The sequence below is a fragment of the Dromiciops gliroides genome, chromosome 5, assembly GCF_019393635.1.
Source record: "Dromiciops gliroides isolate mDroGli1 chromosome 5, mDroGli1.pri, whole genome shotgun sequence".
NCBI classification, from domain to species: Eukaryota; Metazoa; Chordata; class Mammalia; order Microbiotheria; family Microbiotheriidae; genus Dromiciops; species Dromiciops gliroides.
In genome coordinates, this window is record NC_057865.1 from 213,905,100 (window position 1) to 213,930,278 (window position 25,179).

Sequence of the window (25,179 nt, forward strand, 5' to 3'; positions counted from 1 at the left end):
TCAACAAGATTTGTGGGCTGATTACCTTACTCTAGGTAACATTCTAGGTTGCTGCCCACATTACTGCCTAGGAGAATAGGTGGCAACAAAAACCAGTGAATCATGGGAGATAATCACTCATAGAATCATATACAGGTAAGAATAAAAATAATTCAAGCCAATTTTTAATTTACAGATGGGGAAACATCCAGAGATACAGTTTGTTTAAGAGAATACAACTGGTTGGGGTCAGATTATCCTATTTCCAGCTCCTCTCTGGTCACTTTCAGTTCAGGAGCTCAAATCCCAATCCAAATCAGCATCCAGGAGGTCATAATCTATACTATATCTATATCTATATATGTGTGTGTTACACCCCAACCTGTACTTGGATTGGATCATATACCACATCATGTTCGCTATAGGTAACTCTATAAGTAGATCACACCACATGCTTCCTATTAACAGTCAGCCAATAGACTCAATTAATTCTTTTTTTTTTTGAAGGGCAATGAGGGTTAAGTGACTTGCCCAGGGTCACACAGCTAGTAAGTGTCAAGTGTCTGAGGCTGGATTTGAACTCAGGTCCTCCTGAATCCAAGGCCAGTGCTTTATCCACTGCACCACCTAGCTGCCCCAGACTCAATTAATTCTTATCAAGGGCATTTACTCAAATGGAATAGCAAGGAAAGTAGTTACAAAATAGTTCCCCCATAAACTTGGGGTGTATTCTCTTACAGATACAATATACATGGGAAGAATGCGCTCTGATTTAGGAGGGCAATGGTAGTGAGAGACATTTATGTCAAAGGCAATTCACATGTCCTGGTCCTGGGAGAGCCTGAAAATCCTCTCCCTCATGGAGTCTTCGTGTTGGATTCCCAAGGTCTGTTCTCATCTGCCAAAGGGTACCACTCCTTGAAGCTGCTTCCTCACTTGGTTGACTCTCTATGTATCTGTGACTATTTGATGAGTGTGTGTGTCTTTGATTCCCACTACATGTAGTTTTCTTTCTGGTTCAGTGGTTCCCTTTCAAAGCTACATGACTAATGATGGCTAAGGGGAGATGAGAAAGAATATCTGTACTCTTCCACTGAAGGGAGTCTCTTCCACAAGATAGTTATCCTGGCTTGCAAGGGCTCAGAACTCTGAAATTTATCCAGAGTATAGCTATTTAAAGTCCCCACAGGGGGCAGCTAGGTGGAGCAGTGGATAGAGCACTGGCCCTGGAGTCAGGAGGACCTGAGTTCAAATCTGGCCTTAGACAATTAACACTAGCTGTGTGACCCTAGGCAAGTCACTTAACCCCAATCGCCTTACCAAAAAAAAAAAAAAAAAAGTAACATTAAAGTCCCCACAGCAGGAACTAATTTGTTTGCTCAGCCAATCAAGTTATTTCCATCTTGATTCAAAGAGATCTGTCCTTCATAAAGGGATCAGGGTATACATACATCTTGTTTATTCATTATAACCTCATTATGTGTGACATCAGCTGAGCTGAAAGTGGAGGGGAGGAATCAGATCTCTCCTCCCTTAACAAATGTATAGTGGAAAGGGGACCTCATTCCCTGGGGAATAGAAGTAAATAAAAAGGGGAAAAATAAAGAGAGACTTAATGGCATAGTGAAGAATGGCAGATGGAATTAACCATTCAATTCAGGGATCTCTTCAGAATAACAATGTAGGAAAAGATCCTCATTTGTAATCAGAAGACAGTTCTAATCTTAGGTCTGCTATTGACTATGTACATGACTTTGGATAAGTCATTGCTCCTCCTGAGGCTTCAGTTTCCCCATCTGTAAAATGAGGTAGTTGTACCAGATGATCTCTAAAGGTTCCTTCAGACCCTAAAGTCCTAAGTTTCTGTACAGAAGTTTGAGGACACGAGGACCCACCACTCACCATTTTCATTATGTTTTATTGTTGGCTCATGTTTTTAACCTGGATGCAGCAAGAAGGCTGGAAAGAAGTTTAATGTACTTGACTTCTTTCTCTCTGGGTTACGATTTTGTGGGACTTTGGAAAACAAATAAAGATATCTAGATAGCACTTTTACATTTTGCAAAGTCTTTTTTTTTTTTAAGTGAGGCAATTGGGGTTAAGTGACTTGCCCAGGGTCATACAGCTAGTGAGTGGTAAGTGTCTGAGGCCGGGTTTGAACTCAGGTACTCCTGACTCCAGGGCCGGTGCTTTATCCACTGCGCCATTTAGCTGCCCCCTGCAAAGTCTTTTTTTTTTTTCATAAATATCTCATTTTATTCTCACAATAACCCTAGAAGATAGGTGCTATTTTAATTTTTTAAAAAAATTTTTATAGGTGCTATTTTATCCCTCTTTTACAGATAAGGAAATTGAGGTAAACAGGGGTTAAGTGATTTGCCCAGAGTCACACAGCTAGTAAATGTTTGAGGTCAGATTTGAACTCAGGTCTTCCTAATTCCAAGTCTATCTCTATGATCTATCCACTTTGCTGGCTGGTCTACCTGCCAAAGGCAGGTAGGCAGAAGCTAGGGGTCAAGGGTAATGGCTGAGTCCAGTGATTTTAACAATAGAAAGGAGAAGCTAAGGCCATTGAGAATAAAGGACATTGTAAATATGAGAAAGGAGAGGGTCCAATCTCCTTTGGAAACCTGTCCTGATTGATGAAAGACCCAAGTCATTAATGTCATTGGATCTCTTCTCACTGCTGATTTTGACTCTTATTCATATTTTGAAAGCCAGTTAAGTTAGCTTTCCTCTCTTATTTAATGTAAGCTCCTTGGGGACATGAATTGTTTCACTTTTGCCTTTGCATACCTAGTGCCTGGCACACAGTAGGTGTTAATAAATGCTTGTTCATTGATGGATTCTCTTGGGCTATATTTTCTAGCTTGTATACTTTTTATCAAACGCTCCAGCTTGCTCAATGCTTGGGGACTTCAAGCAGGCTCCATGAGTGGTAACACGGATGGTCCACTTTAACAATTCAAATCTTCTTCCTCAGCCTACATGTAAAGGATTCTTACATTCATCAGGTGATTGGACTAAGGTTCCTAACCTTCTTCTGGGAGTCAAAGCCCCCTCCCTCCCTGCTTCTCCTTCTCTACCCTTTACCCTTGACTTGCCTGCCCCTTGAAGAAGAATCTAGCACCTAAAAAGAGAACAGACAGTGGGTCCTGGAGAGGAGCTGGGGTGGGCAGGAAGTCTGCTGTCCTTAGCTATCCCAACTGCCCCACCTAAAATAAACATTGCTCAGAAAGCCACAGTTCTGCTGAACTGGGAAAAGACTGTGACCACTCCACCCACAAGCTCCAGCTTCCAGGAATCTAGATGCTTTTTTCGGGGGAGGAGAGTCTGAGCTTTTCCTAACTTCTCCCCTATTTGGCAAAAAACCAAAGGTAAAAAGCTGGATTTTTCCCACCACAAGGAAGATAATCAACACTAAGAATCCCAGGCTCCAACACTACCAACCTTTGGATGCATTCCGTTCAATACCTTTTCTTTCCACTTGTGTTTTAATCCCATACCATACCCTTTCAAGGATGTCTTGGTTTGTGGGTTATTTCCTTTATCAGGATGTGAGAAATGGCTACTGGAGAGTGCCTCAAATGTTTGACAACACCATCATTTGCCTGGGGGAGGTGTGACTCTCCTACTGTAGTTGAGGACAGCTCTGAAGACATCAGAGATGGTCATACTAAGGGTTCTGCCCATTTTCTCCCATGCTCAACTGATGGAATCAACACCAATGGAGTACTGGGCCATATCCCTCCTAATTCTTATCTAGCACTGAAGGAACCAGTCTGAAGCAGTCCTAGTCAGTGAGGTCTGACTACAGAAAGGATCTCTGAAGGATCCCTGGGAATAATATCCTGCATGTTTTTTAGATTATGCCTTAAGAAAGAGCCCACTTTGCATTCTAACTAGATCTTCCAGCACTTCTAAGGAAGTTAAAGTTGGTGAAGTTTCCTATAAAATAGCTAAAGATTCAAAGGGCTTAATTCATGTTCTATTCTCTCAACCCATTCTGGACTACAATCCTCACCTGCTAATGAGGTCTGTCATTACATGATTAAATGTTCTAGAGCATATTTTCAGGGGGTTCATGAACTTGGGTTAAGAAAAAAAGACATCTTTATTTTTGTTAACCTCTAACTGAAACTTAGTATTGCCTTCAATTGTTTACAAATATTATTCTGAGAAGGAATCCATAGGGCTCCACCAAACTACTAAAGGGATCCAGAGGTTTTACTAGATTGTCAAATAGGTCTATCATGCACAAAAAGGTTTGGTTTTGTTGTTGTTGTTGTTGTTGTTGTTGTTTTTAGTGAGGCAATTGGGGTTAAGTGACTTGCCCAGGGTCACACAGCTAGTAAGTGTTAAGTGTCTGAGGCTGGATTTGAACTCAGGTACTCCTGACTCCAGGGCCAGTGCTCTATCCACTGCACCACCTAACTGCCCCCAGAAAAAGGTTTTTTTAAAAGCTTCATATGTCTGAGGTTGATGGGATCCAAACTGATTTGAGGGAGACTTGCTCCCTGACATCCACCAATTGGGTAGCTTCTTTGCCAGACATCCTCCAAACTGTTATGCCCACAAAAAGGCTAAATAGTGGGAATAACAATAACAAAAATGACAAACTGAGATTAACCACTTTTTTCCTAATACATTTGAAGAATTCCTGAAGAGCAGTTTGGGGCTACTATCTTGAAATCAAGGCCAGTGCACACTGTCCTGACCTTCTTGGGAAGCTGATGATGATTCTGCTTTTCTCCCAGTGCAGCAGTAATACTATTCTACTACTTCATCTTTGAAAGTGGCAATTGTATAGTTTGCCTCCTCCAGGTTTTTCCTAATGAGAAAGAATAATGTGGCATATGGCTCTATGAAGTGGGCTTCTAAGGGGCTTAGCGTATCCCTGAACTGAAAGAGACCCCTCCAAAGGTCATCTTATCCATCCAATAATATTGTCATTCAGACCATTTTGGATAAGTATCTACACTATTTAAATACTTGAAGAAAAGTATGTTTCTATGGTAAGTCAAGTTCACCAACATTAGGAGATTTAGATTATATATGCTTACTCAACTGAAGGAAGAAAATCTACATAATACTATCTTTTTTAAAAAAATCATCATTTTAAAATAATGATTAAATCAAAATTATCAACCAACATGCATTAATATCTTGAAGCTGAAAAATTTCAATCCCTTTTCACAATCATGGTCATTGCCCAATTACCTCCTCCAATTTCAATTGGCCATAAGTGTTAGAAAAAAGCCATGGACTCTTTCCTATTTCTTTATTCATAAGAGACACTAGCAGTAAAGAGAAACAACAGATCCTCCTTGAATGCCTGGAGCCCCCACTAATTTGCAAGTGGGAGCTGTCTTTAGATTTCTCCCTGAAAAATTTGGGGTATCTCACAAAGAACTTCACCATAGGGTTCCTTTAACCTCTGTGTAGCTCACAAAGAGGTCCAGAGACTTAGTTGAAATAGTACCCGATATCCTAGACAGGAAGAGAGAGACAAATTGAAAAATAAAAAGAAACTCAGTTCAGACAAGCAAGGCAAATTAAATCATTTTGTTGGAGAAAACCAAATTTCTATGACAAAAGGTAAGACAAAGAGGAGAGGAGAGGAATAGCTGGGCTGCCACAACTCAGATTTCCTTCCTTCAAATTTAGCAACCTATTCAAGATAGCCAGATATGATTTCTAAGAGTGAGACATACTGCAGTGTTTAAAGTTCAACACACAGCCCACATTTCCCCAAACCTGTCTTACAATGCTCTCTGTTCTGCCCATTTTTACCTGCTATTTAACAAGGTCACTTCCTTGTGGTCAGGAACTGCACTGGAAACAGGACATAAAAGTCCAAATTGGCAAACACATACACCATACACAAAGGGAAATAAGCAAAGACTACTGAGCACATGTGTAGTCCTGGTTTCCCAGGTTCCTAATTCTGCTATGGATACAAAGAGACTCAAGCAGACACCATGCCAGAGCTTACCTTGCTTGTGATATCTGTTTCATTTGGTTCTCTGGGACTGTGTGTTAGAGAATTTGGGGAGACAGAAGCTGGAAGAATTCATTCTCCCTTTTGTACCATTTGCAACTTTGAGTGGTAGGTCCAACCTCTGGCCCTTCCTTGTGAAAATTTGGTGGGAATCCAGCTGTTGCTAAATGGAGCAACTAGAGTTGTGAAGTATCTCAGAAACGGACAAAAGCCAAGAGAGACCATTGGTGAGACCATGCTAGTACTTCCCCAGAACATCTCCTTAATTACCTCACTCACTCCAAATCTGTTTCAGATGAGAGTACAATTCTCCACTGATGGTCCAGCTCTGTTTCTCTTCCCTTCCCACAAAAGGGAAAAGTGAAAGTGAGTAGAAGTTCATTTTGCCTCTGTATCTAGTAGTCACCAATTTCTTCCTATCCAACAATTTGTACCCTCCCATCTCCATTACTTATTGTTCTTTTGGTGCCATCATTTTATCCCTTTTATTCAAAGGAAAATCCAATGGCCTCTAGATCCTTGTCTGGTATAATTAATGCTGGCTCCAGTGGATATTAAGGGAGAGATTAGGAGCTGTATAGAGCAGGGGTTCTTAACATAGGGATATGCACATATATTTCAGGGGGTCTGTGAACTTGGCTGAGGAAAATAATATTTTTCCTATTAATCTTGAATGAAATTTAGAATTTCTTTCAATTTAAATCTTTAAAAAAAAAATTTAACTATATTCTGAGGAGTCCATGACCCATAAAAGGTTTAAGAAACCCTGGTATAGAGGGATAGGAAACACATTCCTGGTTCAGTGCACCTCAGATGTGGGGAAAGAGCAGCCACTAACTCCATTTGGAAGGCCTAAACACAATATTGAAATAATACCTCTAGGCAGGTTCAAGCAGAAAAAGAATAATTCTATTTTGAAGCCTTTGGGGCAAAAACAAGCCAAGCTTTGGAAGGAGGGCAATTAGCTCCTTCTCAGGGCAACCATCACTCACCCAGAACCAAGGCCCCTTGATGGAAGGAGTTCCATACTGTAACATGTCAGTCAGTCATTAAACATTTATTAAATTCCTATTTCATGTCAGGCACTGAGCTAAGTTCTGTAGATACAAAGAGTCAAAGACAGTCCCTACCCTCAAAGAACTCACAATCTGGTAGAGTAGACAAATAGCAAACAAGCTGTATGTATAAATAAGCCATATACAGAATAAATAGGAAATAATTAAGAAAGGGAAGGCACTAGAATTAAGAGAGGGTGGGAAAGGTTTCCTGTGTAGAAGCTGGGGTTTCAGTTGAGACTTAAAGGAAACCAGGGAAGGCAGCAGGTGGAGATAAAGAGGGAGGGCTTTCTAGGCATGGGAGACAGCCAGCAATGAAGTGTCTTATTCATGGAAAAGTCAGGAGACCAGTGTCACTGGATGGAATGTTGGAGGGGGCTAGGTTATGGAGGGCTTTGAATGCCAGAGGGTTTTGTATTTGCTCCTGAAGACCACAGGAAGCTACTTGAGTTTATTGGGTAGAGGAATGACATTATCAGACCTGCCATTAAGGAAAATCACTTCAGTAGCTGAATGGAGGATAGATTGGAGTAGGGAGAGATTTGAAGCAGGCAGACCCATCAGACTATTGCAATAATCAAGGCATGAGGTGATGAGGGCCTGCAGTGTCCGAGGAGAGAAGGGGGAGTATTTGAGAGAAGTTACAGAAATGAAATCGACAGGCCAATCTTGGCCACAGATTAGATATGGGGGAGTCAGGACAGAGAAACTATCAAAGACTTTAGCCACAAAGGGCAGAAGAGTGATAGTGGGAATGGAAGGATCAAGTCAGGTGTTGGGTTTTTTTCAGTATGGGGGAAACATAGGCATATTTGTAGGCAGTAGGAAATGAACCAGTAGACAATGAGAGATTGAAAAATGATTAAAAATAAGTGAAAGAGTGGAAATAACAGAGGGGGCAACTTGTTGGAGAAGGCAGGATGGAATGGGATCCCCTGAGCAAATAGAGGGATTAGATTTGGTAAGGAATAAGGCTCCCTCATCACAGGGGTGAAGGAGAAGAAAGTGGCAGGAGGCATCTGAGTGATAGGAAATAAAGAAAAGGGTAGAAGAGGGAGTTCATGGTGAATGGTCTTGATTTTTTTTCCTGTAAAATATGAAGCAAAGTGTTCAGTTGAGGGGAGGAAGGATGAGCCACGGGAGGTGTAAGGAGGGACGAAAAGGTTTAGAAGAGCCTCTGTGAAGAGTGGGATAGTAAGTTGATAAAGGAGATATAGTAGGATTACTTAGTAGCAGTGAGGACCCAGTTGAGGTTGTATCACATAAATTTGTAGTAGTCCTAGTCAGAATGGTTGTATGATCTTCTCAACCTTCATTCAACAGCCCATGTATAGGAATGAAGGCAGTAGATGGTGGGAGTCATCCAAGACTGAGGCTTGGCAGGACATGGCAAAATTATAAGGGGGCTAGGGATTCAGGAGAAGAGGAAAGTGTAGAGTTGAATTGGTTCACCAACGGGTCAAGCTGAGGAAAGAGTGGCTAGTGCAAGGGAGATGACTTGGGAGAGAATTGAGGGGTCAAGGGAGTGAATAGAAGTTATGGTGTGGATGAAGAGCAGGATCTGGTAAGAGAAGGCAGAGGAAGATGTGGAAGTCAAAAGATTATGGTTGGGTAAGGGTTTTTCATAATTCTTGAACGTGGAGGTGGTGCCTTTGTGGGGGATGGCAAGATCAGGAGTATGGCCACCTTTGTGTGTGACTGACATGGTAGGTTGAGGAACAAAGTGATTAGTATGTTTGAGAGAGTCAACATGTATATTTAAGTCCCCTAGCAGAAGGGCAGGAATTGGGGGAGAGAGAAAAATTATGAGCCATGTACCAAACTTAATGAAGAAGGAAGAGGAGTGACTTAGAGGTCTATAGACAATAGCTACAAGGATTTTGATTGGGTGGTAGAGATGAATTGAATTAACCCTCAAAGGAGGAGAGGTTACTGAGTGATGGAGATAAGGAGAGCATCTGGCAGTGGCAATGGGGAACAAGAAGTGTCCCTATTCCCCTGCCTTTACCAGTGAGTTGAGGGGAATGAGTAAAGGTGTAGCTAGAACTGGAAAGGGTGGTCAGGGAGGTCATCAGGGGGGAGTCAGGTTTCAGTGAGAATTAGAAGATGGAAGGAGTGGGAGAAGAAAGTATTTAGGATGAAGGGAAATTTGTTGCCTGTGGAACATGGGGAGAAAAAACAGTGCCTTCATATTCCTTACAAGTGGACACCACCCTCACTCTTTAATATTTTATCTATATGCCCTATAGACACACAGACACATGCCTAGACATAGTGTGTCTAGAAGAGGTACCAATAGCACAACACAAACCTTTCAGTATCCTCAAACCTAAAAAACACTTTTGGGGGCTTTACTTTTTCCAAATGCAATGGGGATTTTTTCCTTAGCCCTCATCTGTTTGGCTGGTTCGGCATCCAGAATGCCCACTGATACACCTTCTACTTATAGTACCCTCGTCTGGAACTTTTCTCTACAGGTATGCATGCCTTTATCCATTAACTTTCTCAAAGCTCCAATTTCCTGGGTCAGGGTATGTATATATGCATTTGGGGGCAAGGGGAGGGATTAGGGTAAAGAATATGGCATGGAATCTTTTTTTTTTCCTTTTCCTTATTCTCCTATAGTATTTCATATAGGAAGATGCCTATCCTTATACCCAGACGCTAAGATGGACCTGAGCTAATCCAGGAACCAACCATCTTTGCTCAGGAAGAGTAAAGCACAAGGCTGAGAAAAGCATCTTCCCCTTCTGTTCTCCTGCCATTACTTACCTGCCCAAGGTCGTAGGATTGTAGATTTTAGAGCTAGAAAGGACTGTCTCATCTAAACCTTTCATTTTACAGATGGAGAAATTGAGGCCCCAAGAGATCTTGTGACACATCCAAAGTCACACAAAAAGTAAGTAGCAAAGCCAGGATTCTGGGCTGGTTTTTTTTTTGAGGCAGTTGGGGTTAAGTGACTTGCCCAGGGTCACACAGCTAGTAAGTGTTAAGTGTCTGAGGCCAGATTTGAACTCAGGTCCTCCTGACTCCAGGGCTGGTGCTCTACCTACTGCACCACCTAGCTGTCCCCAAAGCCAGGATTCTAACTCAGGTCCCCTGACTTTTAATCTGAGCCTCTGAACTGAAGAACTAACCAGTGCATCCCCACACTGTGCTAATTCTCATAGCCCTAAGAAAGGGACAAAGCTAATTCAAGTGGGTCCTAGTAGGCGAATCCTCAGATCCAAAGCCAAAACCAAAGGAGTTATGAGTGAAACTATGTTCCATCTTGGGCTGCTTTGGAGCTCAGGTACATCACCTGCCTAAGACATGAAAATCCATCCAAGTAGTTCATGGGTGTCCCACAGGGCTTTGCCCAGGGTCCTCTGATCTTCTACCTCTATACTATTCCACTTGTTAATCTAATTAATTCCCTTGGATAAAATTGTTGTTCCATAGATATCTAAGTATACACCTATAGGTATATGTATATATATATATACATACACATAAACATCTATAGGTATATTCTTATAGATATATACCTGCCCCCTCCTCAATGCACACACACATGCGCACACAGACACAGACACACACACAGACACACACACACACAGACACAGACACACACACACACACACACACACACACACACACTAGCATCTAGCTCTCTTGTTGCTCCTCACACAAAACATTCCATCTCCAGACTCTGGGCATTTTCTCTGGCTGTTGCCCATACCTGGAATTATCTCCTGCTTCATCTCAGCCTCCTGGCTTCCTCCAAGTGGAAGCTAAAATCCTACCTTGTGCACAAAGCCTTTCCTGGTCTTCTCTCATACTAGTGTGTGTTCCTTCTGTTGATCATCTCTCATTTATCCTGTTTTTACATAGTTTTACATCTTGTTTTTATGTAGTTGTTTACAAGCTGTTTCCCCATTAAACCTGTGAGTTCCTTGACTACCTTCTGCCCTTCTTTGTATTCCGAGTACTTAGCACAGTGCCTGGTACTTAATAATGGGCACTTAATAAATATTTATTAACAGACTGACTCAGGTGATGTGCACTCCATTTTGGGAAAGCAGAAAGCTGGTTAGAGCTCAGGATAAGTGTGGTGTGATTAAATGAAGACAGGTAACACTTATATTGGGCATCAAAAAGAGCCATAACTTACTCCATGCTCCTCAGTGTCACAGAGCAGAAAGAATCATCTAATTTCTTTACTTCCCAGAACTGCCCTAGACCTGAAAAACAACTCTGTGGGTAAACCTCTCAAACCAGCCTGGGTTTGAATTTAACAAGAACAAAAATAATTCCTTAGAGTGAGCTATTTTTGCTCAGTTTTCAAAATAGCAGATCTGGATGACAGTTCAGGGGGCTGACCTAGTACTGTCTGCCAGATAAGGTGCTTTCCCAGCCCCAGGTTAAGGTATCCCAGAAAGCCAGGGACCATGGTTATTTGGCTTTTAAGTCACTTTTAAGCCTTTTTTTAAGCCTTGCCAGTTGCTACCTTTAATCTCAAAGAGGAGTTGGGAGGGTGAAGTAAAAATAGTATACATGGGTCTTGGCTTGGCTAGTTAGAGCAGAAGGGCAGGAGAAGGGAATTAGCATTTACATAACACCACCATGTGCCAGGACTATGCTAAGCACTTTTTACAAATATTAGCTCATTTGGTCTTCACAATAACCCTGTGATGTATGCAAATATCCCTATTTTTACAGTTGAGGAAACTAAGGCAAACAGAGAAGTTAAGTGACTTGCCCAATCTAGTAAGTGTCTGAGGCTGCATTAGACAGTGGGGTCTTCCTGACTCCAGGCCCAGTGCTCTATTCACTGCACCACCAGCTGCCCCTAAAGTCCAGGAAGAGCAGGTTGTCATGCCCTCCTTTTTCTAGTAACAATGGTACTATTGATTCAATTATTATTTCTAGGGCAAGAACAAGAGGTGGAAAGGGGTAGATGGGGGTTGGTGTGATGTAGCAGAGCAAATGGTAAGCTGTCTGCATTCAGTAGGTCTCCGTTGTCCTGATGACTAGCTGCATGGAAAGTAAAGAATGCCGGTTAGATGCTCTGAATCAGCCGGCTTTCTCACTCACTAGTCAGGCTAGCTCAGCATCAGGGTAGAGGCCCAACATGTAGTGAATCAACTTAATGAGGGGAGGGAGACCAGGCAGGAAGAAGGGATCAGCAAGAGGGCTGATAGCAAAATGTCCGTGCTGAGTAGGTGAGGAATGTGTCTTTAATAAACCATAATTCATTGTCAAGCTCACTACAGCTTATCTCAGTCATATCCTGGTCATTCAAATGCCATTCACAATGAGAGCCCCCGCCAACTACTTGCTTACTCCTTTCCCTGGATGCCTCCCCAGTTATTATCAAGTGGATAGAGCTTCACACTAAGTTTTATTTTTGTTGGTTTTGGTTTTTTGCCCAATTCCTATGGACACAGTCCTATCAGTGCCTCGTGGTTTTATGGGTCTAAATCCTGGCTTACTACCTGTGTGAATTTGATTGGGACACTTGGGCTCTGTGGGCCTCACTTTCCTCATTAGTAAGATGAAGAGGCTGGTGTAGATGACCTACACCAAAAGAGTTATATCAGGAGTCAGGAGAAATGGATCCAAGGCTTGACCCAATTTTGGCCAGTTGACTTTTGGACTTCAGTTTCCAAAATATAAGGGAAGGGTGGTATTAAATGATCTCTAAGATCCCTTCCAACTATCACATACAATGTGAATGAAGAAATTCAATTGTGGTTGAACTCTTTAAAGTTATTTTGTCCCCCAACTGGAAGTTCTATTCTACCACCAGTTTAGACATCTCAAACTACACCACAGAAAAGATCCCAGAGGGAAAATAGGGGTGGCAGTGTATAAGTCCTCTTCCTCTTCTAAGGGTAGATAGAGTATTGCTTTAACTTGCTGCTTTACTACAGGGAGATTGGGCAGCCGCTCAAATTCATTCCTAAGTACTACACACTGGGTATGGGAGTTCTTCCACTGTATACATTTAAACAAGATTCCATCACAACAAAACAATTTGGAGTCTTGCAGAGTTCATCATAATGGAATTTTGCCTGAGGCATCCAGAAAAGTCCCCCATTCTCTCCCTTAGAGTTGAGGCAACCAAAAGGTTGGTGTGCCAGGTGGGAAGGGCAGAGATAATTTCCCAGTCCTGGCAGGAGCATTTAGAATAAATAATTCTGCCCTGTAGGTGTTTTCCTGAATCTCCTTGACCAATCTAGCACTGCCCTATTCTCTTTCCCCAAGCACCACCCTCTACCACCAATGACTACTGTCTCTTCCCAGGATTTCCTAAGCTTGGATTTGAAGGGAAATTAGCTGGACTTAATAACTAGTTTACTTTATGAGAAGATTCACAGGATTCAAACTGGAGTCTAGGGAGAGGGATCTCCTAATCAGCCTGGAAGAACAGAGATTGTCGCTCAAATCCAGTCATGACTGGCATGTGAAGTTCGCCCACAGGAGAGAGGAAAGTGGAATGGACCATTGAAAAGAGAGCTAGATTTGGAGTTGGTTGGGACCTGGTTCAGATCATAGCTCTGCTACTTACTACCTGTGTGATTTGGGGGAAGTTTCCTCACCTCCCTGGGCCTCTGCTTCTTTATTTGTAAAACAAGAAGTCTGGACTAGATGGCCATTGAGATTTTTTCCAGCTCTAAATCTATGACCCCATGAAATACTCACTGGAGTTACTTGGTAATTACTTAATTGTTAATTACTTGGAACAGTTTTGAGGAGTGGAAGTGGATTGGAGTAGTTCATATATCTGCTTTTTTTGTTTGTTTTTTGTTTTTTTGTTTTTGGAGAGGCAACTGGGGTTAAGTGACTTGCCCAGGGTCACACAGCCAGCAAGTGTTAAGTGTCTGAGGCCGGATTTGAACTCAGGTACTCCTGACTCCAGGGCCGGTGCTCTATCTCCTGCGCCACCTAGCTGCCCCTTAGTTCATATATCTACTAACTTGATGGAGGCCTTTGACAAGTGGGTGGAATAGCAGGCAAACACTTATTAATGTGGCCAACTGAAAGTCAGTGAATGACGTCACACTTTTCCTACAATGTGTAGAGTACCCCCAGGGTCACGGTGCCCAACTATGCATGGCTTAGAAATGGATTAAGTTGTTCTTTGCTGGCATGTTGCCCCATTCACATCCTGCCCACCCTCCCGAGTTCAGTTCTGCCCCACCCCCACACCTCCTAAGGATGGACAGGAGTCAGAGGCCAGAGCACACGCCAGCCTCTGAGTAATTGGTCACTAGAGTCTATTAAACATCAACCAATCATTCAGAACCCTTAAGTAGTTAGGGAGCTCAGAGAACACTTCATGATCCTCCCCTTCTCTACCACTCACCGATGCCCTCTACTTCTCCTCTCCATCCATCATCCCCACCCCCTCCCCATACATCATTCTTTCTGTAATATACTTGCAACCCTTCTCTCAAGGCTTGGGTTATTTAAGTAGGATTTCTCAGAAAGGACCCATTCTCAGCCCTACTGGAAAAAAAAAAATCCTACTCAATTCTCTAAGCATTAACTGAGCACACATTTCATGCCTATTCAGTCAATACTCATTTATGAACTTCCTACTATGTGCTGGGCACTGTGCTAACAGCTGGGGATACAAAGAAAGGTAAAAGACAATCTCTCAAGGAGCTCAGAGTCTAGTGGTAAACGAATTCAACTATAAACAAGATATATGGATAAATCGAAAACAATCGATAGAGGAAAGACTTCAAAAAAGATAAGATTTCAGCTGGGATTTGAAGGAAGTGAGAGAAAGAAGGAGGAGGAGGAGGAGATAAAGGGGGAGAGCATTCCAGGGACAGGGACAGCCAGTGAAAATGTCCAGACTCAGGAGATGGAGCATCTTATGTGAGGAACAGCAAGGAGGCCAGTGTCACTGGATCACAGAAATTTGGTGGGGGGGGGGGGGTAAGGCAAGGTGTAAGGACACTGGAAAGGTAGGAGAGGGCTAGACTTCCAAACAAAAGATTTTGGGGTGATAGAGGAACACAGGAGTTTAGGGAATAGGGGAGTGACATGGTCACATCTGCACTTCATGTTATTTATAGGCTCTTAGAATCTGAAGTCCAGGACAGAGACATTCAAGCTGACTTGGCTGACAGCAGGAGACCCGCTCTAGACAAATCCCAAGTAGTTAACATTTGTGGAGAACTGCTGTGCACAAAGTACCATAGAGAGGTTACAAAATAAACAGAATCCTCACAGAATAAGATTAGACGATGTTAGATATCGAAAGTGAAATAAGTTTTCTAGTCCCACACTCTTTTTACAGATAAGGAAAATGAGGCCTAGAAAAGTAAAGTCACATAGCTCCTCTGTGGCAAAACAAAGATTATGGAATTTAGAGCTAGAAAGGCCCTTTGAGATCACCTTAAATACCAATGTTCTTATTTTGCAGATGAGTAAACTGAAGCCCAGAGACTGTCGCTCTTCCAAGTTTTCACAGCTAATATGTTGCAAAGTCAGGATTTGAACCAACATCCTCTGACTCTGACTCCGTTGCCTTATTTAGGAGATTAATTTTTAATTCTAATAAATGTTCCTTTTGCTCCACTTCTTTTTTTTTTTTTTTTAGTGAGGCAATTGGGGTTAAGTGACTTGCCCAGGGTCACACAGCTAGTAAGTGTTAAGTGTCTGGGGCCGGATTTGAATTCAGATACTCCTGACTCCAGGGCCAGTGCTCTATCCACTGCGCCACCTAGCTGCCCCTTGCTCCACTTCTCTTTGCTTTTTTTTAGTCCAAAAGAAACAATGGATTCAGACATATTTGTGAGAGACTTGCAGTGCTGATGATAAGCATGAATAAATCCTTATTGATTCATCAAAAGAGAAAAACTTGCTATTTGCTTTAACAGATGCTCCAAATTTCAGATCATCCCAATTATCACCTAAATATCTCATTTTCATTTCAAGATTACTGCTTTCCTATCTTTATGTTTGTTTTTGTCCTGAGTCAGAGACCTTGCCTACTTGGGTTTTCTACCCAAAAGGGCCAAATCTAACTCAAATCAAACCTAATTCAAACCTAACTCAAATCAAAGAGATAAATCAAACCAATTGATTGGTGTCAAGTCAGCCAGCTCTTTGGCCAACAGGTGGCACACACCAGATGGGTCACCAGCTGGCCTGAGTGAGCCACGGTGACTGAGATTTCATACCTTATACAATACGACTACATGAAATCTAAGTGTCAGCCAAGTGTCCCAGACTTTCTTGGCTTGCTTAGTTCTGCCCAGGCCATGTATTTTCCTGCTGGCACAATTGACCCCATCTTCCTTGAGACTGGGACTCTTCCCCAAGCAGAATGAGGACTTTGTGCAGTCTCTGGTTCTAGGAACACTGCTTAATTTGTTCCCTGGCAAGGACCCCAAATGGCAATCGAGAGTTTGTCAGTGTGGCATGTACACACACCCTCATCACCCCTGCTTCTCCTGCATGACTTTTCAATAACTCTCTAAAGTTTGAAGACTGCTTTACAGAGATTATCTCACATGACCCTTATTATCATTGATTTACAGATAAGGAACCAAGGCTCAAAGAGGTTAAATGATGTTTAAGGTCATAAAATGAGCATGTATCAAAGGCAGCACCTAACCCAAGTCTGGCTGGCCCTCTGGCCACAATGTTTTTGTGATAGAAAAAGATTCCTATCCTTACTGTACAGGACACAAAAGGAAAATGACTCCCAGAGAGGTAACGTACCCTACCTAAGATCGTATATTTAACCTTAAAGCAATTTTCAAGCCCCACATATTCCTTTGTCTCATCCCACCCAATTCTCCTTCATCCTTGTTGTGCCCGGCAATTTCTCTGCCCCTAAGTATTTTGCCAGACCTCTGTCCTGGCTCCATTCTCTTCCCTTCCCAGTCTTGACCCCCTGGGGACACTCTACTCTTGAATCCCAAGTTCATCGTCCATTACCATTCATACTTTGCCAAACCCCAACCTTGAATTTTATTCCCCACTATTTGTGTCTATTTCTTCTCATGTGCTGCTGAATAGAGCCGGAGGAAGTCATACAAGCATACTGACTAAAACTGATACAAATTTATGTTACCTAATTTCAAGTGGGCCCTCAAGACAATCTTTTCTGTTGTTCAGTCGTTTCAGTTGTATCCAACTCTTTGTGACTCCATTTGGGGTTTTCTTGGCAAAGATACTGAAGTGGTTTGCCATTTCCTTCTTGAGATCATCTTACAGATGAGGAAACTGAGGCAAATTTTTACTTCTCTGTAATTATAATATCTCACTCATGAGATAGCTAAGTGGGATAGAGCACTGGGCTTGGAGTCAGAAAGGCTTGAGATAAAATCCTGCTTTAGATACCTACTGGCTGTGTGACCTTGGACAACTTACCCCAATCTTAGTTTCCTCATTGTAAAATCGAGTCAATAATAGCATATATCTCACAGGGTTGTTAAAAAAAAAGACAAAATGAGATAACATATGCAGATATATAAAAGTTAACTTGTCAAGTCTTATGGATTTTGCCTCCATACCCCCTCTTCTCTATTCACACTGCCACCTCCCTAGTTCAAGCTTTAATCATCTCTTATCTGGACTATTGTAAAAACCTCCTATTGGTTTCTCATTCTCATGCCTCTCCCCATTCCAATCCATTCTCCACATAACCGACAAAGTGATTTTCCTAAAGTACAAGTCTGATCATGTCACTCAGCTGCTCATTAAACTCAAATGGCTCCCTAGTGCCTCTAGGATCCAACACAAATTCTCAGGTTTGATATTTAAATCCCTTCACAACTTGAACCCTTTCTACCTTTTTCACCTTCTTACCCATCACTCTCTTCTTTGAACTTTGTGGTGTAGGCCTACTGCTCCTAACACTCTACATTTTATATCCCATCTCCATGACTTTGAACTAGCTGTCTCCCATGTGTGGAATCTCCTTACTTGGAATTCCTGGTTTGCTTCAAGACTCAGTTCAAACATCACCTTTACACAAAGCTTCCTGAGGGTAGGGACTGCCTCATCTTTGTCTTCATATTAGAGCGGTCTGTCTGACCATGAGCCCCACAGCTTTAGGACAGAAGCGTTTTCTTTCTATATGTAGCCACAGTCGGATGCAACAAGTGAAATCAAACCTCTGTGTCCAAGGAAACCTGCTCTGTCTTTAGCCACTTAGTCCCTCTTGTTATCTCTGCTCACCAGGGAGTTGGTTTTACCTTGCCTACCATTTCCCCTGTACACTTGACCTGTGGATTTTTGCCTTTTCCTTATATGGTCAGGATCTGGCTTCTTTCATCTTTCCTCACTGACTTACTCATTTAGATCAAGGTTGTTCTTCTGGACGGTAGTTAGAACCAGAGTCCTGATGCCCCCATCAATTCTAATTTCCCTTCATATTGGGTTAAGGGAAGGTGGATAACCTTTCTATATTAGTCAGAAGAAGAAAATAATCTGAGGGTGAAAACCTATCAGTCACATATCAAGGATTTGAGGTGACTAAATGGCTATAAGGTGACTACAAACTAAGAATGACTAAAGGCAGTAATGTATATTTCCTAAGGGGGAGTGAAACTTGGGGAATCTGATGGAGAGAAAAATAGACTGGAGGGGGTGGTCACTGTGTCCTCAGCACCATGTTTTAGAATTTAATCATAGTCACCCTAACCACAGTCCAGAGGAAAGGAAGTATCTAAAGTGACTCTTTAGTATATAGATGAATAGGGAGAGATGCTGAAATTAAGAAAGGAGAATTACAATTACTGAATAAAATACCAGCAAGAGATTGCCTTGCTGCTTGCCTTGAGGGCCCAGTTGAAATCAGGTAACATAAATTAGTATTAGTCAGTATGCTTGTATGATTTCCTGCTGAATAGAGATTCAGCAGCACATGAGAAGGAATAGAAGCAAATAGTGGAAATAAGTCAGGGTTGGGGTTTGGCAACGTATGAGTGGCAATGGACAAATGAACATGGGATTCAAAAGATTATTCAACATGACCAAGTTGGATTTATACCAATAATGCAAAGGATAGTTCATCATTAGAACTACAAACACAACAGACTATATTAATAATAAAACAATAAAATTATGAAATTATTATCAATAAATGCAGAAAAGCCTTTGAAAAAAATACATCAGTTATAGTATCTATCTAAAACCAAATGCTAGCACAATTTATAAGGAACAAACACTAGAAGACTTTCCAGTAAAATCAGAGTAAAGCAAGGATGTACTGTGTAGTGACTATGTAGTATTTTATGTATTTCTAGAAATGCAAACCATAGAAATATGACAAGAAAAATATATTGAGGGAATCAAAAGGATTTTATCTAGTTGCAAATTATATGATAATTTGCTTTGAGAACTTTATAGAGTCAATGCAAAAAATAAGTAAAAATGAGTAATTTCAGTAAAGTAGTAGGATATAAAATAAACTTCCTAAAGGAAGAGATAGAAAAATAAATTTCATTCAGAATGTAGCTCATCTTTAGCACAGATTGCTCCTCCCACAGAGACATTATCATGGAGACTTAGTGGGGGTAGACATGTCTAGCCCACATATTGCCCAGAGTTCCATAAGTTTCCATGGTTTTGACCTTAAAGGAGCTTCCTTTCAAGAGAGGGGAGGCAGGGGCAGCTAGGTAGTGCAGTGGATAGAGCACCGGCCCTGGATTCAGGAGGACCTGAGTTCAAATCCGGCCTCAGACATTTGACACTTACTAGCTGTGTGACCCTGGGCAAGTCACTGAACCCCAATTGCCTCACCAAAAAAAACAAAAATAACAAGAGAGGGGAGGCAGAGAAGCCAGGCAAAGAAATGATACAAAGAGATGGAGACAAGGACAGTAGGCCACATCTGGTTCTATGCTTCTCCTGACAAACTTCATGGAGAGTTTGGGAGTGAGGGCATCACCTTCCTGTTGATAAAGGTGGGAAGTAGCAGAAAAAAGCAGGCTGGGAATGAAAAGGAGGTGATGATCAGCCCAGAGTTATAAAGTCAGGAGTGGACGTACATGCAGAATACCAAAGCATCAAATGCATGTGGTTGGTGAGAGAAATTTAAATCCAGTCCATGTGCCCTTTGCTTCCCCTTCTGGGAGGAAACCCTGCTCCTTTAAATCTGCCTGAACATGTTGGAGAAGAAGATAGTTCTATCCTCTAGCTACAAGTCATATTATAGCTTGCTATACCTTGTTTTAACATCTGCATTTGTATGCTCTTTGATACTGCTATTAATATATGAGTATTAATGATGATTTAGTTTAAGTGAACAGTTCCAAATTTAGAGAAAGGAAGCTAATCTATCAGTAGAAGAGGTTTTCCTTAGGTCAGGTTGGAGTAGAAGTGAGCTAATTAAGGAGAAGTTTGTCTGTAATTGTAGTAATATTTCCGAGCATAATCTAGATTATTTTTTTCAATTAAGGAGGGAGGAAGGGGGAGGGAGACAGAGACAGAGACAGACAAAGACAGACAGAGAGAAACAGACTAAATGAGAAATAAGCCAGATGGAATGAGAGATGGACATTGGTATATTTGTTAGTACCTAGTCAAAACCCCAACAAATTTGGGCCACATTTAAGATCTATATGATTAATGGGGCAGCTAGGTGGCACAGTGGATAGAGCACCGGCCCTGGAGTCAGGAGGACCTGAGTTCAAATCCGGCCTCAGACACTTAACACTTACTAGCTGTGTGACCCTGGGCAAGTCACTTAACCCCAATCGCCTCACCAAAAAAAAAAAAAGTCTCTGCTAAGATCTATATGATTACAACTACAAAACAGACTCCATAATAAGGAAGACAAATAATTAGAGAGATATTTATTACTCAAGGTTGGGTCACTCTAATATAATAGAAATGGTGATGTTATCTAAATTAATTTATATATTTAATTTAATGACACACCAAACCACAAAGTAGTTACTTTATAGAACTAGACACAATATAAGATTTATCTGAATGAACAAAAGTCAAGCCACTAGGGAAGTAATGAAAAAAAAAAAGAAGGAAAGGAGTGAGGATAGCACTTTGTTACAAGGGAGGGTTCTGTTTGGGAGGAAGCATTGGGAAGTGACAGTGATTTTTAAAAAATAGAAAGAAAAAAGCATGAACATTTGAAAAGAAAAAAGTACACTATGAAAAGGGAGGGAAATAGAAAGTGGACCAGTGAAATAAGTGTGAAGACTAGTTAGAAAAGAAATACTTGTTGCTCAGGGAAGAAATAATAACAGTTCATATTTATAATTGCTTTAAGGTTTACAAAGCCTTTTCTTCACAACATTCTTTCCAGTGGGGTAATTAGCATAATAAAAACCCACTTTATAGTTGAACAAACAGGTTCAGAGAAATGAAGTGACTTGTCTGAGGTCCCATGTTAAATGTCCAAAATTTGACCTCAGGTTTCTCAAGGACAAGGCTTTTTTCCCTACTCTATACTGCCTCTAGAAAGCAATTTAACTCTGGTTCTAGTGTAAAAGCTCATAATTCTCCCCTGCTTGTGGCAGTCAGGAGAACAAGATTATGCATGATAGAATAGAAAAAAGTACTGAACTTGGAACAAGTCACTGAACCCCTCAACCTTTTTCCTCATTTGTAACATAGGATAATAACACCTGCCCTATCTACCTCACAAGAACAATGAAGATAGCAATGTAGAATGCAACATACTACATAAATATGAAGTTGTTATTATTAGTAAGACTATTATCCCAGCTCAGACTTCTGGGTCCTCCTGACACTTGACTCTCTATTCAGAGGGACCCACATTGACAGCCTGCTCAAACTAGGAGGTTGTTGGAAGTGGTTCTAGAAAAAGAACTTTCCTGGGCCATTATCTGGCTTTAGGGGTCAATAAGGAACAGAATGTAAATGTAAAGAACTGTGTACTACTCCATCCTACCTTGAGGAGGGAGGGAACTATCTCATTCTGGCCCCATATCATTCCCCAAATGATGCATGCCAGTCTTGGAAAAGTATTGGGTTTGTGCTTTTGGGAGAGTTCAAGAGTTTCACTTTATTTTCATCTAGGACTTGATATCAAGGAGAGATCAATCCTAAGGCAAAGCGAGGAGATTCCAATAAATAAATTACCTGAATCTTTCACAAATTTATTTTACAAATAAAGAATGACTGAATCCAGTCCCAATGAAGTAAAATATGGGGGAGGGGTTAATTTCCCACTGGGCTCTCTCCCTTCTCCCCTTTAATCTCTTCCCAGAGTTGTGTCTAGGAGGGAATACAAATATTGTCCTCCCCAGAAGTCCATATCACTGAAGACCCCAAGATTCACCAAACCCATAAACCTGTGATGTAGTTGAAGTATGGATTGTACATTTCCTAACTTTCTACAGTCTGAGTCGGATGACACAGCCCAGTGAGAGATCAAGGTCTCTCCTCAAATGAACTGGAAAAAGAAAAGAAAAAAGGATGCAGCAGGGTCTGGGGCCAAAGAAGAAATTCTGATGCCTTTATTATCCTCCTAGGGGTTCCTATCCTCTAGAACAAAGACTAAAAAGATATTTAAGGGCTACTGTCTCTGGGGTAATCTGGCCATATACCAATCCTGGGTTGTTGTTTTTTTTTTCCTCCAGGAAGAAAGGGAGCCAGGGAGAAGAGTGGCAGCAAGGGGGGTAAAGGGTTCCAGTTCCACCCCTTTCATCGATAGCTCTGAGTAGGGTGAAGAAGCCTGGCTGTCCAGATCTCTTCTTCCAGCTCAAGACATGACCTCTTTTTTGCCCTTCCCCAAGCTCATTTGGTGAAAGTCATAGTCCTTGTCTCTGCACATTGAACTTACCAGCAGAGGTCATCAGCTGAAGAGATCACTCAGGGCTGAGGTGGGAGGCAAGAGCAAGCTGGACCATTTCACTGACCACTCTGGAGTACTAAGACCCACCACGAACTCCTGGGAAAGGAAGGGGAAAGACATGTAGTCACACCTGGGGTGGTCACTCCTGGCTCCTTTCGGAAACATCCCAGGAAATCCTTGGGCCATTGCTTCCTTGGAAATGCCTGTTACTTTGCCCTAACTAGCCCATACTAACCTCCTCATGGAAGAAAGCCACCTAACAATGATTTGGGGGCAGAACTGAACTCTGCCCAGGAGTGCTTCCGCAAAGCTCAAAGAAGATCTACTTAACCCAGGCTCTAGCCCCCCTGGCTGTGTCTGAGCACAGACAGGAGGCTGACTCACTCACCACACGGAGGAGGAGAAAAGAGGAGGAGGAGGCTCAGGAAGGGCCCAGACACAGTCAGGCTGGGGGCACCCCGCATGTCCGACCGCCTTCATCCTCCAGATAGCAAGGGCCACATCCTTGATCTATTAACCAGAGAGCTAGACCCTCTCACCTGGACAGATTCGGCTCTCCACCGTGGCTCCCTCAAACCTCACATGCTGTTCCTTCACAGAAACTTTCCCAAATGGCTTTCACTCATTCGCCCACAGAAATTTCTCACTCCAACTCATTTCACCTACTCAGAAGAAACTCCGGAGACTCCTCCTCACTCTGAAATTGTCCCAGAGGTACCGTACTTTGATCCAGTCAAGAAAAGAGTCTCTTTACAACCCTCCCCCGGCCTCCCATCCCCGCGGCCACACGCACACACTCTAGATCAGAGGCACTTCCTTAATTAAATGGCACAGTGCTAATAATGAGAGTTATAGAAAATTCTACTTTAAGAAACTCCTAGGTCAGCACAGTATCGGAGTCCTGGAGACCCTTAGAGACCCTTCTTGTGCGTCTTACTCTTCCCCGGGGGAAATGGACCGAGAGAAAAAGCGCCCTTGTGGACTCTAGAACTACCTAGAGTTACCAACTTCCTTCGGTTCCAGTCCCGAGGAGAAGCACCCCGGCCTCCCTTCTTCCCACGGCCAACCCGAAAACTTTTTGAGTGGGGGGTAGAGTCATGCTTTTTCTACCGCAGCCTACAGTCAACTTTCTCGCTGGGCAAAAACTCCCAGGACTCCGTTCTTTCTCCCAGTGCAATGTCCAGCCTGACTCGTGGCACCACATTCTGGCACTCAGACCGTGCCCTCACCTCCCAGCCTTGCACAGTGGTCCAGGGGCTCACACACTCGCAAGCACATACCCCTTCCGCCTTAGCCCCCGAGATCTCGAGATCTCGACTCCGCACCCGGTGCCAGTCTCGGTCCAGGTCCCGTCTCGGTGCCCGGTCCTGATCCTTGCTCCGCACCTGGTCCCCGCACACGCTCGCTCCGAACGCCTCAAGCTCCGAGGCTGCCTTTTGACAAGAAGAGACAGCCCTTCACCTGGCTCCGCCCCCTGACTCTGACCCTGCCTACAGACCCGCCCCATCATTTTGGCCCTGCTCCTCCGTCCCGGTCCACCCCAGCCAGTTGCTGGTGTAGGCTGAGCTCAATCTGCGCCGACACCATCTTGAGTTTCAAATCAACCACTACCCAGTGAAGAGGGTCGGAGTCATGAGCCCCTGAGGTTCGAGGAGCAAGAAGATACTCTCTGTATTTATGTTATCTCGGTTGCTGTGACTCTGAAGATTCACGTTCTGTCCTTTATGTGTTATTTTATGGACAGTTGCCCCCTACACGCCTTACAGTGGTACAGTCCACTGCATTTTCCAGGTGAGTCGCCCACACCTGGATTAGTCTGCGCGTTCTGAATGTTGTTAGCGCCCATTCGGTAGACTATGAGGATTAAATCTTTTCTTTCCACTGGCTTTGGAGAGGAAAACAAGCAATAACATAAACCGTACTTTTAACTGAACTTTTTTGTTGTTCTGGACTTGGCAAACACCAACGAACACGAACAATTCGATTTCTACCGGGGGGGGGGGGGGGGGACGGGAAGGGAAGTGTTATATATGAAGGCGAGAGTCTCTATTACGTACGTAGCTTTTTAAAAAGTACACAACAAATTCATCGTTAGTTCCAAAGCTGTCCTGTTTGTCTAGATTTCCCTCAGAACCTCCTTCCGTTCTCTTTTGTGCTTTTCATTCGGGGGGGGGGGGGTGAGGCAATTGGGGTTAAATGACTTGCCCAGGGTCACACAGCTAGTGTCAAGTGTCTGAGGTCCGACCTGAACTCAGGTCCTCCTGAATCCAGGGCCGATGCTCCATCCACTTCGCCACCTAGCTACTCCGTCCCCCCCCCCCCCATTTTTAACCATTGCTATCACTAAC

General features: G+C 42.6%; 1 protein-coding gene across 1 annotated transcript in view; it reads right to left on the reverse strand.

Moving 5' to 3' along the window:
* The window catches only part of VDR (vitamin D receptor), a 91,798-nt gene extending 67,582 nt beyond the window's left edge, over positions 1-24,216 (reverse strand). The window contains exons 1-2 of the mRNA XM_043968465.1: positions 24,112-24,216; positions 22,820-22,927 (exon numbers count right to left, since the gene is read on the reverse strand). The gene's annotated coding sequence lies outside the window, so the exon portion shown is untranslated. The remainder of the gene's footprint in view (positions 1-22,819; positions 22,928-24,111) is intronic.
* Between the last annotated feature and the right edge of the window lie 963 nt (positions 24,217-25,179).